At 40.5% G+C, this 12,407-nt stretch overlaps 1 protein-coding gene across 2 annotated transcripts in view; it reads right to left on the bottom strand.

Annotated features, from left to right (window-relative positions):
• EAF2 (ELL associated factor 2) overlaps nt 1–12,407 on the bottom strand; it is a 53,907-nt gene that overhangs the window by 753 nt on the left and 40,747 nt on the right. The window lies entirely within an intron of this gene.

The raw sequence follows: 12,407 nt of genomic DNA, 5'->3' as shown, positions 1-12,407 counted from the left end.
AGTATAGGGGTTGCCAACGGCCAGGGCCAAGAACAGGTTTTGGTCCGTGGCCCCTTAAGAGCTGGCCACACAGCAGGAGGTGAGTGGCGGGTGAGGGAGTGAGCGAAGCTTTATTTCTGCAGCCACTCCCCACCTTCACATTCCCTCCTGAGTTCTGCCTGTTGTCAGATCAGCGGTGGCAAAATAACTCTAATGTGTTGTGCTTGAATCATCCCAACCATTCCCCCCACCCCTGACACTGACTGTGGAAAAACTGTCTTCCACAAAACTGGTCCCTAGTACCAAAAAGGTTGGGGACCATTGGTTTAGAAGATCAGATTATTTCAAAGAGTGAAAGAGAGTTGTATAATTATTTCAAATTCAGTCAGTCATTAAGTAGTATATGTTAAGAGTAACTCATCATTGAATCTTTCATAATTCATCCATGTGCTTACAGCATGGAACTTATATTCCAGTGGGGGAGACAAACAATAAACAAATATATTATGTAATATTTATCCTAAGTAGAGATAAATATTATGTAATTTAGATGGGTATGGGGATAGGGTGTGAGGTAATATTTTAGATAGGGGAGTTAGGAAAGCCTCCTCAGGGTGGGACATTAGAGATCCAAATGTAGGGAGAGACGCATGAAAATACATGAGTATGGAGGAAACTGTCCAGGATCAGGAAAAAGCAAATATAAATGCCCCAAGGCGGAAGCATGCTTTTTGTGTTCTCAGACAGCAAGAATACCACTCTGGCTAGACTAGAAAGAATGAGGAAAAGAATGTTAGGAAATAGGTCATAAAGATATCCATAAGACCACAGTGGGTAGGTCTGGAGAAGGATTGGTAACTCACTCCAGCATTCTTGCTGGGAAATCCCATGGACAGAGGGGTCTGGTGGACTACAGTTCATGGGGTCGCAAAAGAGTTGGACACAACTTAGTGACTTAACAACAAATAGTGTGTAGGTCATGGTAGAACCTTTGAATTTTGTTTGAAATATAATGGGAACTCAATTCATTGTAGCTCAGCTGGTAAAGAATCCTCCTGCAATGCAGGAGACCCTGGTTCAATTCCTGGGTCAGAAAGATCTGCTGGAGAAGGGATAAGCTACCCACTTAAGTATTATTGGGTTTCCCTGGTGGCTCAGCTGGTAAAGAATCTGCCTGTGAAGAGGGAGACCTGGGTTCGAGCCCTGAGTTAGGAGGATCCCCTGGAGAAGGAAAAGGCTACCCACTCCAGTATTTTGGCCTGGAGAATTCCATGGGCTGTATAGTCCATGGGGTCTCAAAGAGTCGGACACGACTAAGCGACTTTCACTTTCAATTCATTAGAAAATTTTAAAAAGGCAACTGACTTAAACACTGTATATCAGTGAACAGACTATAATGGTGTGGAAGAAATATGGAATCAGGGAGGACATTTAGTTATGAGTCTATACAGTTTCTCATGTAAGATATAATATTGTCTTTGAGAACGACAAATACTGTATGATTTCATTTATATGTAGAATCTAAAGAACAAAACAAATGAACAAATATACAGAGAAACAGAGTGACAAATACTGAAACAGGTGCCAAAGTGGAGGTGGGTAGAGTGAGGAGAGAAATAGGTGAAGGAGATTAAGTTGTATAAACTCTCAGTTATAAAATATATGTTACAAGTTTGAAATTTACAGTAGGAAGAATATAGTCAACAACCATGTTACATCTTTCTATGGTGATGGATGACAACTAGACTTTTCATTGTGATCACATTTAAATATATAGATTTAACATATATATTTAATAAATATATTGAAACTCATAGAAAAAATCAGGTTTGTGGCTACTGAAGGTAGGGGGTGGAGGATGAGGGAATTAGCTAAAAGGCAATCAAAAGGTACAAACTTCCAGCTATAAGATAAATACTAGGGATGTAATGCGTAACATGATAAAAATAATTAACACTATTGTGTGTTATAAAAGAAAACTGTTAAGAGAGTAAATCCTAAGAGTTCTCATCACAAAGAAAAAAAGTTTTTTTCCTATTTTTTTGATGTTTTATCTATATGTGATGATGGATATTCACTAAAACTATTGTGGTAATCATTTCAGGATGTATGTAGTTAAACAGTTGTATACTTTAAAATTATACAGTGCTGTATGTCAATTACATCTCAATAAAACTGGGAAAGAAGAAATAATATCGGTTTTAGACTCAGGTGATTCAGGTGAAGGTGGTGATCAGTGGTCAGATTTATAATTTGCTCTGAAGATAGAGCTTACAGGCCTATCAACGGTATTAGACTTAGTGCATAAGAGAAAGAGAAAAGTGAAGAATGACCCTCAAGTCTTCTGGTCTTACCAACTAGATAAATTGTGGTATCATTTACTGAGATGAGAAGCAGCAGATTACAAGACTATGTAAGAAAAATCACAAGTTCAATTTTTAAAATGTACATTTTCAATACCTAGTAAATATTCAAGTATATATGGTATATACAATTGTATATATACATCTGAAGCTCAAGGTAAGGCTAGATCTGAAAACTATCTGGGAGTCATTGATTATAGGGGGTTTATTTGGAGCTATAGGATTGGATAAATCTTTCGGGTAGTAAATTAAAATGGTTAAAATTTTTTTCGATTTTTAAACTACTCCACAATCAACAAAAGCTGATATATTCTAAAATTCATATCCAATTTAATAGGAATAGTTTTTAGGCTCTATATAACTTGTAAGACAACTTAGCCCATTGCATGTACTCCAGAACTAATTACGTGATTTGATAAAGAAACCTGCTAAAGGTCTCATAGGACCATTTTGTCATTTTCAAGGCTCAAGTTTCTACTTATTATGCAACTATTGTATGGCATAAGAATATTCAACTTTATGTGATATCAGTACAATGAGATTCTCAAGTGACAGAAACCCAAATGTCCTGAGTTCCACTTTTCTTAATAGACTTCATTCTACGGAGGTTATAAGCACAGTAATACCAATGCTGTTGGTTGAAATGTTCAGTTATGCAGATATGAGATTAGCCTTTGAATATGAGATGCTTAGTAAAGAAAATAGGTTTTCAATTAAAATGGTAATTACAACTTGGGAAAAAGAGTTTACCCATAGCAAATGCATTCTGATACCTAAACCAATGTTTCTCAATGAGAAAAGCAATACTGCTCCTTTAGTAGATGTTACAGAAATGTATGTGAGAGATTGCTTGTCCCAGTGATTTGCAGATTGCTTCATAGATTGCTAGTGGCATACTGTGGAAGGGGAATTTTGGAAGCTTAAAATATCTACCAAAGCAAGAACCGCCATGCACAATAAAGAACTCTTCTATATTCTGCAAAACTTTTGAAAGTCCAGTTGGATGTTCATGTACTTGTAAGACCTGGTTGTAATTTTAAGGCCAGGACTAATTGCATTCTTAGACACTAAAAGTATTCTTTTGTATAGATTTAAAATTCTCTAAAATTTACAAGGGCTTCTCTGGTGGCTCAGACTGTAAAGAATCTGCCTGCAATACAGACCAGTGTTCAGTCCCTGGGTCAGGAAGATCCCCTGGAGAAGGCAATGGCAACTCACTCCAGTATTCTGGCCTAGAGAATTCCTAGACAGAGAGCCCTGGTGAGCTATATAGTCCATGGGGTCACAAAGAGTTGGACACGACTGAGTGACTAACACAGACACACAAAATTTATAAGGCTGTAACTATCATCCTTGATAGCTAAACTGAAAGAAAACTTTACTTTTTTCAGAATCTTACAAAGATTTTTTAAAATTGTTTTTGAAAACACAGCAATTACCTATGCTGCTCAATGTCTGTGGGTCAGCAATACAGCCCTTCAAAATGTGTCTGTGTATGCAATTCTATGAATATAACGTATATACTTTCCCACTCCTTATTTTAACAAGTTAAATAAGAAATATTACGAACATATGAGTTGAATATTGTCTTGCTTCTCTTAATCCCACATATAATCATTAAAAGTAAGGGCAAACATATAGCACTTTGTTACATCTTCTGGCCATGCCTGAACAAAATAGAATATATATTACCTTACTATAAATGTTTGTCTTAATATTATATTAATCATTTTCAAAGATGTATGTCTTTTAGATGATATCAAACTATTAAATTCATTTCATGTTAGTAAAAGGGATTTAAATTATGTTATGAAAAAGGGTGTTGAGTCTGCTAAGGTTGAAATGGGATGACTATTTAAATACTAATTTAAATACTAATATTTAATTTAAATACTAATAAAAAAGGGTTTATTTCCTCTTATTAGGAAACCTACAGTTTGGATAAATTATATCAAGAAAAGAAATTCACTATTTTTTTAAATTACAATTCGTTATTACTGGTATAACAAAATTGCTGCTGATCTCTCCATAACATTTTTATATCCAAAATATTTCTAAATTCTTTTATTATTTCTATAGCTTGTTGATTCCTTTGGATTTTCTATGTAGACAATTATATTGTCTACAAATAAGGATTATTTTATTTCTTGTTTCCAATTCTTACTTTCATTTCCTTTACTTGTTTTATTGTATTTTTCCAGAACCTTCAGTACAACACTGAATAGACACGGGGTGGTCCTAAGATGGCAGAGGAATAGGATGGGGAGACCACTTTCTCCCCCAAATATTCATCGGAAGAACATTTGAATGCTGAGCAAATTCCACAAAACAACTTTTGAATGCTGGCAGAGGACATCAGGCACCCATAAAGGCAGCGCATTGTCTTCGAAAGGAGGTAGGACAATATATAAAAGATAAAAAGAGAGACAAAAGAGGTAGGGATGGAGATCCGTCTCGGGAAGGGAGTCTTTAAAAAGAGAGAAGTTTCCAAACACCAGGAGACCCTCTCACAGGCGGGTCTGTGGGGAGTTTTGGAATCTCAGAGGGCAACATAACTGGGAGGAAGAATAAATAAATAAATAATTAAAACCCACAGATTATGTGCCTAACAGCAGCTCCCAGTGGAGAAACAGCCCAGACACTCGCATCCGCCACTATTAAGTGGGGGCTGGACAGGGAGGCGCGGGCTACATTGCTTAGGGTAAGGATCAGGCCTGAATGCCCCCAGGGCAATCTGAGGGAACTAACTTGAGATAGGAACCCAGACTGTGGGATAGCCAGAGAGAGAGAGAGAAGAAAAAAAAGAGAGAGAGAGAGAAAAAAAAAACTATCCCAGGAAAAGCCCTAACCTAAGACACCGCCAGGCCCGCTCACAGAACAAAGGACTGAACAGAGCTAGACAGCGGCGGACTGGCCCATCCCCCGCTGGAGACAGGCAGGCAGGCGAGGGCAGGCAGAGCTGGAAGGGGGCAATCGCAGCCCCAGACTGGCATCCTCTACCAAACTGTAAGCAGGTTTCATTGCTGACCAAGACTTCTTGGGATTTTGGACGGTTGACATCCGCCAGGACGGTCACAGCCAGAGATCAGCTCCCCAGAAGAGACACATGGCACACCTGAGAAGGCGTGCCCATAGTACACCCAGAAAACTGAGCGGCTGGGACAGGGGAGGCGATAAGATGCACCCCCCAACCTGCGGGTGACTGTTCTTGCCAAGCACCTGGCCACCTGAGCTGCTTGGACCTGGGAAGGGCACAAAACGCAGGCCCAACCAAGTCTGCACCTTTGTGGAGTACCTGAGAACCTGAACCTGAGTGGCTTAGACCTGGGAAGTGTATGCAACCCAGGGCCCGCCTCAGACAGTTCCTGGCAGAGCAACCTAGAGCCTGAAAACTGTAGACCATGAAAGCATACACGCCGTGAGCAAACCCAGTGTGGCTAAAACACTGCAAGCACTCCCCACACAAGCCACTGATATTTGTTTGCAGTGTTCCTCCCTCCCCAAAGCATGACTTAACAAGTGAGCCTAAAAAAGTGACCACCATCGCCCCCTTGTGTCAGGGTAGAAATTAGACACTGAAGAGACCAGCAAACAGAAGCTAAAATAAACAGAGGGAACCGCTTTGGAAGTGACATGTGCAACAGATTAAAACCCTGTAGTTAGCACCGACTAACCACACCGACTAACATAGGAAGGGGCCTATAGATCTTGAGAAGTATAAGCCAGAGAGCCAAACTATCTGAAAATGAACTGACCCCACACTGTCTGCAACAGCTCCAGAGAAAGTCCTAGATATATTTTTACTATTATCATTTTTTGAATTAAAAACTTTTTTTTTTACTTTTTAAGTCCTCTATTAATCCTTTAATTTTTATTTTTATCATCTATTGATGGTGTCATCACTCACATAGAGCCAGACATCCTGGAATGTGAAGTCAAGTGGGCCTTAGCATTACTATGAACAAAGCTAGTAGAGGTGATGGAATTCCAGTTGAGCTATTTCAAATCCTGAAAGATAATGCTGTGAAAGTGATGGACTCAATATGCCAGCAAATTTGGAAAACTCAGCAGTGGCCACAGGACTGGAAAAGGTCAGTTTTCATTCCAATCCCAAAGAAAGGCAATACCAAAGAATACTCAAACTACCGCACAATTGCACTCATCTCACACGCTACTAGGGTAATGCTCAAAATTCTCCAAGCCAGGCTTCAGCAATACGTGAACTGTGAACTTCCAGATGTTCAATCTGGTTTTAGAAAAGGCAGAGGAACCACAGATCAAATTGCCAACATCTTCAGGACCATAGAAAAGGAAGAGAGTTCCAGAAAAACATCTATTTCTGCTTTATTGACTATGCCAAAGCCTCTGACTGCGTGGATCGCAATAAACTGTGGAAAATTCTGAAAGACATGAGAATACCAGACCACCTGACCTGCCTCTTAAGAAACCTGTAAGCAGGTCAGGAAGCAACAGTTAGAACTGGACATGGAACAACAGACTGGTTACAAATAGGAAAAGGAGTACGTCAAGGCTGTATATTGTCACCCTGCTTATTTAACTTATATGCAAAGTACATTGTGAGAAACACTGGGCTGGAAAAGCACAAGCTGGAATCAAGATTGCCGGGAGAAATATCAATAACCTCAGATTTGCAGATGACACCACCCTTATGGCAGAAAGTGAAGAGGAACTAAAAAGCCTCTTGATGAAAGTGAAAGAGGAAAGTGAAAAAGTTGGCTTAAAGCTCAACATTCAGAAAACGAAGATCATGGCGTCTGGTCCCATCACTTCATGGGAAATAGATGGGGAAACAGTGGAAACAGTGTCAGACTTTATTTTGGGGGGCTCCAGAGTCACTGCAGATGGTGACTGCAGCCATGAAATTAAAAGATGCTTATTCCTTGGAAGGAAAGTTACAACCAAGCTAGATAGCATATTCAAAAGCAGAGACATTACTTTGCCTACAAAGGTCCATCTAGTCAAGGCTATGGTTTTTCCTGTGGTCATGTATGGATGTGAGAGTTGGACTGTGAAGAAAGCTGAGTGCCGAAGAATTGATGCTTTTGAGCTGTGGTGTTAGAAAAGACTCTTGAGAGTCCCTTGGACTTCAAGGAGATCCAACCAGTCCATTCTAAAGGGCATCAGTCCTGGGTGTTCTTTGGAAGGAATGATGCTGAAGCTGAAACTCCAATACTTTGGTCACCTCATGCGAAGAGCTGACTCACTGGAAAAGACTCTGATGCCGGGAGGGATTGGGGGCAGGAGGAGAAGGGGACGACAGAGGATGAGATGGCTGGAAGGCATCACTGACTTGATGGACATGAGTTTGAGTGAACTCCAGGGGTTGGTGATGGACAAGGAGGCCTGTCGTGCTGCGATTCATGGGGTCACAAAGAGTCAGACATGACTGAGTGACTGAACTGAACTGAACTGATTACCTTGCAAAAAGAAAAAAAAAAAAGACCCTATTTTCAAAGCAAACTTCCTATATAAATTTATAATTTTATGACTTTGTTTTGTTTTTTTAATATTGTATTTTTGAAAATCTAACCTCTACTCTAGATTTTTAAACTCTGCTTTTTGGTATTTGTTATCAATTTTGTACCTTTAAGAACCCAATCTTCAGTACCCATTTTTATTTGGGAGTGAGATTACTGGCTTGATTGCTCTCTCCCCCTTTGGACTCTCCTTTTTCTCCACCAGGTTGCCTCTATCACCTCCCTCCCCCTACTCTTCCCTACCCAACTCTGTGAATTTCTGTGTGTGTTCTGGGCTGTGGAGAACACTTAGGGAACTGATTACTGCCTGGATCTGTCTCTCTCCTTTTGATTCCCCCTTTTCTCCTCCTGGCCATCTCTGTCTCCTTCCTCCCTCTTCTCTTCTCTGTGTAACTCTGTGAATATCTCTGAAGGGTCCAGACTCTGGAGAGCACATAGGGAAGTGATTACTGGCTAGCTTGCTCTCTCTGCTTTTGATTCCCCCTCTTCTCCTCCTGGTCACTTCTATCTCCCTCCTCCCTCTTGTCTTCTCCATGTAACTCTGAGTGAACCTCTCAGGGTGTCTCTCACTGTGGAGAAACTTTTCATCATTAACCTAGATGTTTCATCATTGGTGCTGTATAGATGGAGAAGTCTTGAGGCTACTGTAAGAATAAGACTGAAAACCAGAGGCAGGAGGTTTAAGTCCAAAACCTGAGAATACCAGAGAACTCCTGACTCCAGGGAACATCAATCAATAAGAGCTCATCAGAAGCCTCCATACCTACATTGAAACCAAACACCACCCAAGAGCCAACAAGTCCCAGAGCAAGACATACCACACAAATTCTCCAGCAATACAGGAACATAGCTCTGAGCTTCAATATACAGGCTGCCCAAAGTCACACCAAACCCACTGACATCTCAAAACTCACTACTGGACACTTCATTGCAGAAGTGCCAGCTCCACCCACCAGAACACCCGACACAAGCTTCCCTAACCAGGAAACCTTGACAAGCCACCTGTCCAACCCTACCCACAGCGAGGAACCTCCACAATAAAGAAGAACCTTAAACTGCCAGAATGCGGAAAGGCCACCCCAAACACAGCAATATAAACAAGATGAAAAGGCAGAGACCTACCCAGCAGGTAAAGGAACAGGATAAATGCCCACCAAACCAAACAAAAGAGGAAGAGATAGAGAATCTACCTGATAAAGAATTCCAAATAATGATAGTGAAAATGATCCAAAATCTTGAAAACAAAATGGAGTTACAGATAAATAGCATGAAGACAAGGATTGAGAAGATGCAAGAAATGTTTAACAAGGACCTAGAAGAAATAAAAAAGAGTCAATATATAATGAATAATGCAATAAATGAGATCAAAAACACTCTGGAGGGAACCAACAGTAGAATAATGGAGGTAGAAGATAGGATAAGTGAGGTAGAAGATAGAATGGTAGAAATAAATGAAGCAGAGAGGAAAAAAGAAAAAAGAATTAAATGAGGACAACTTCAGAGACCTCTGGAACAATGTTAAACATCCCAACATTCGAATCATAGGAGTCCCAGAAGAAGAAGACAAAAAGAAAGACCATGAGAAAATACTTGAAGAGATAATAGTTGAAAACTTCCCTAAAATGGGGAAGGAAATAGTCACACAAGTCCAAGAAACCCAGACAGTACCAAACAGCATAAACCCAAGGCAAAACAGCCCAAGACACATATTAATCAAATTGATAAAGATCGAACACAAAGAACAAATATTAAAAGCAGCAAGGGAAAAACAACAAATTAGACACAAGGGGATTCCCATAAAGATAACAGCTGATCTTTCAATAGAAACCCTTCAGGACAGAAGGGAATGGTAGGACATGCTTAAAGTTATGAAAGAGAGAAACCTACAACCCAAATTACTGTACCCAGCAAGGATCTCATTCAAATATGAAGGAGAAATCAAAATCTTTACAGACAAGCAAAAGCTGAGAGAATTCAGCACCACCAAACCAGCTCTCCAACAAATGATAAAGGATCTTCTCTAGACAGGAAACACAGAAAGGGTATATAAACTCGAACCCAAAACAACAAAGTAAATGGCAATGGGATCATACTTATCAATAATTACCTTAAATGAAAATGGGCTGAATGCCCCAACCAAAAGACAAAGACTGGCTGAATGGATACAAAAACAGACCCCTATATATGTTGTCTACAAGAAACCCACCTCAAAACAAGGGACACATACAGACTGAAAGTGAAGGGCTGGAAAAAGATATTCCATGCAAATAGAGACCAAAGAAAGCAGGAGTAGCAATACTCAATTCAGATAAAATAGACTTTAAAATAAAGGCTGTGAAAAGAGACAAAGAAGGACACTATATAATGATCAAAGGGTCAATCCAAGAAGAAGATTATAAATTATAAATATATATGCACCCAACATAGGAGCACTGTGATATGTAAGGCAAATGCTAACAAGTATGAAAGGGGAAATTAACAATAACACAAAATAGTAGGAGACTTTAATACCCCACTCACACCTATGGACAGATCAACTAAACAGAAAATTAACAAGGAAACACAAACTTTAAATGATACAATAGACCTGCTGTTAAGTCGCTTCAGTCGTGTCTGACTCTGTGCCACCCCAGAGATGGCAGCGCACCAGGCTCCCCCGTCCCTGGGATTCTCCAGGCAAGAACACTGGAGTGTGTTGCCATTGCCTGCTCCAATGCATGAAAGTGAAAAGTGAAAGGGAAGTCGCTCAGTCATGTCTGACTCTTAGTAACCCCATGGACTGCAAGCTACCAGGCTCCTCCGTCCATGGGATTTGCCAGGCAAGAGTACTGGAGTGGGGTGCCATTGCCTTCTCCAGATACTATAGACCAGGTAGACCTAATTGATATCTATAGGACATTTCACCCCAAAACAATGAATTTCACCTTTTCCTCAAGTGCACATGGAACCTTCTCCAGGATAGATCACATCCTGGGCCACAAATCTAGCCTTGGTAAATTCAAAAAAACTGTAATCATGCCAATCATCTTTTCTGACCATAATGCAGTAAGATTACATGTCAGTTATGAATTGCACTCATCTCACATGCTAGTCGCTAAGAGTCGGACATGACTGAGTGACTTCACTTTCATTTTTCACTTTCATGCATTGGAGAAGGAAATGGCAACCCACTCCAGTATTCTTGCCTGGAGAATCCCAGGAATGGGGGAGCCTGGTGGGCTGCCGTCTATCGGGTCGCACAGAGTCAGACACGACTGAAGTGAGTTAGCAGCAGCAGCAGCAGCACATGCTAGTAAGGTACTGCTCAAAATTCTCCAAGCCAGGCTTCAGCAATACATGAACAGTGAACTTCCAGATGTTCAAGCTTGTTTTAGAAAAGGCAGAGGAACCAGAGATCAAATTGCCAACATCCACTGGATCATGGAAAAAGCAAGAGAGTTCCAGAAAAACATCTATTTCTGCTTTATGGACTATGCCAAAGCCCTTGACTGTGTGGACCACAATAAACTGTAGAAAATTACCTTCAAGAGACGGGAATACCAGACCACCTGACCTGCCTCTTGAGAAACCTATATACAGGTCAGGAAGCAACAGTTAGAACTAGACATGGAACAACAGACTGGTTCCAAATAGGAAAAGGAGTACGTCAAGGTTGTATATTGTCACTCTGCTTATTTAACTTATATGCAGAGTACATCATGAGAAATGCTGGGCTGGAAGAAGCACAAGCTGGAATCAAGACTGCCGGGAGAAATATCAATAACCTCAGATATGCAGATGACACCACCCTTATGGCAGAAAAGTGGAGAGGAACTAAAAAGCCTCTTGATGAAAGTAAAAGAGGAGAGTGAAAAAGTTGGCTTAATTAGTTCAACATTCAGAAAACAAAGATTATGGCATCTGGTCCCATCACTTCATGAGAAATAGATGGGGAAACAGTGGAAACAGTGTCAGACTTTATTTTTTTTGGGCTCCAGAATCACTGCAGATGGTGACTGCAGCCATGAAATTAAAAGACACTTACTCCTTGGAAGGAAAGTTATGACCAACCTAGATAGCATATTGAAAAGCAGAAACATTACTTTGCCAACAAAGGTCTGTCTAGTCAATGCTATGGTTTTTCCTGTGGTCATGTATGGATGGAAGAGTTGGACTGTGAAGAAAGCTGAGCGCCAAAGAATTGATGCTTTTGAACTGTGGAAAAGACTCTTGAGAGTCCCTTGGGCTGCAAGGAGATCCACCAGTCCATTATAAAGGGCTCAGTCCTGGGTGTTCTTTGGAAGGAATGATGCTAAAGTTGAAACTCCAGTACTTTGGCCACCTCATGCAAAGAGTGGACTCATTGGAAAAGACTCTGATGCTGGGAGGGATTGGGGGCAGGAGGAATAGGGGACGACAGAGGATGAGATGGCTATATGGCATCACTGACTTGATGGACGTGAGTTTGAGTGAACTCTGGGAGATAGTGATGGACAGGGAGGCCTGGCGTGCTGCGATTCATAGGGTTGCAAAGAGTTGGACATGACTGAGCGACTGAACTGAACTGAACAAGAGAAAAACTATTAAA

The sequence above is a fragment of the Bubalus kerabau genome, chromosome 2, assembly GCF_029407905.1.
Source record: "Bubalus kerabau isolate K-KA32 ecotype Philippines breed swamp buffalo chromosome 2, PCC_UOA_SB_1v2, whole genome shotgun sequence".
In the NCBI taxonomy this organism is placed as follows: Eukaryota; Metazoa; Chordata; class Mammalia; order Artiodactyla; family Bovidae; genus Bubalus; species Bubalus kerabau.
Note: the sequence above shows the minus strand (reverse complement) of the source record. Positions and strands in the feature narration are given on the sequence as shown.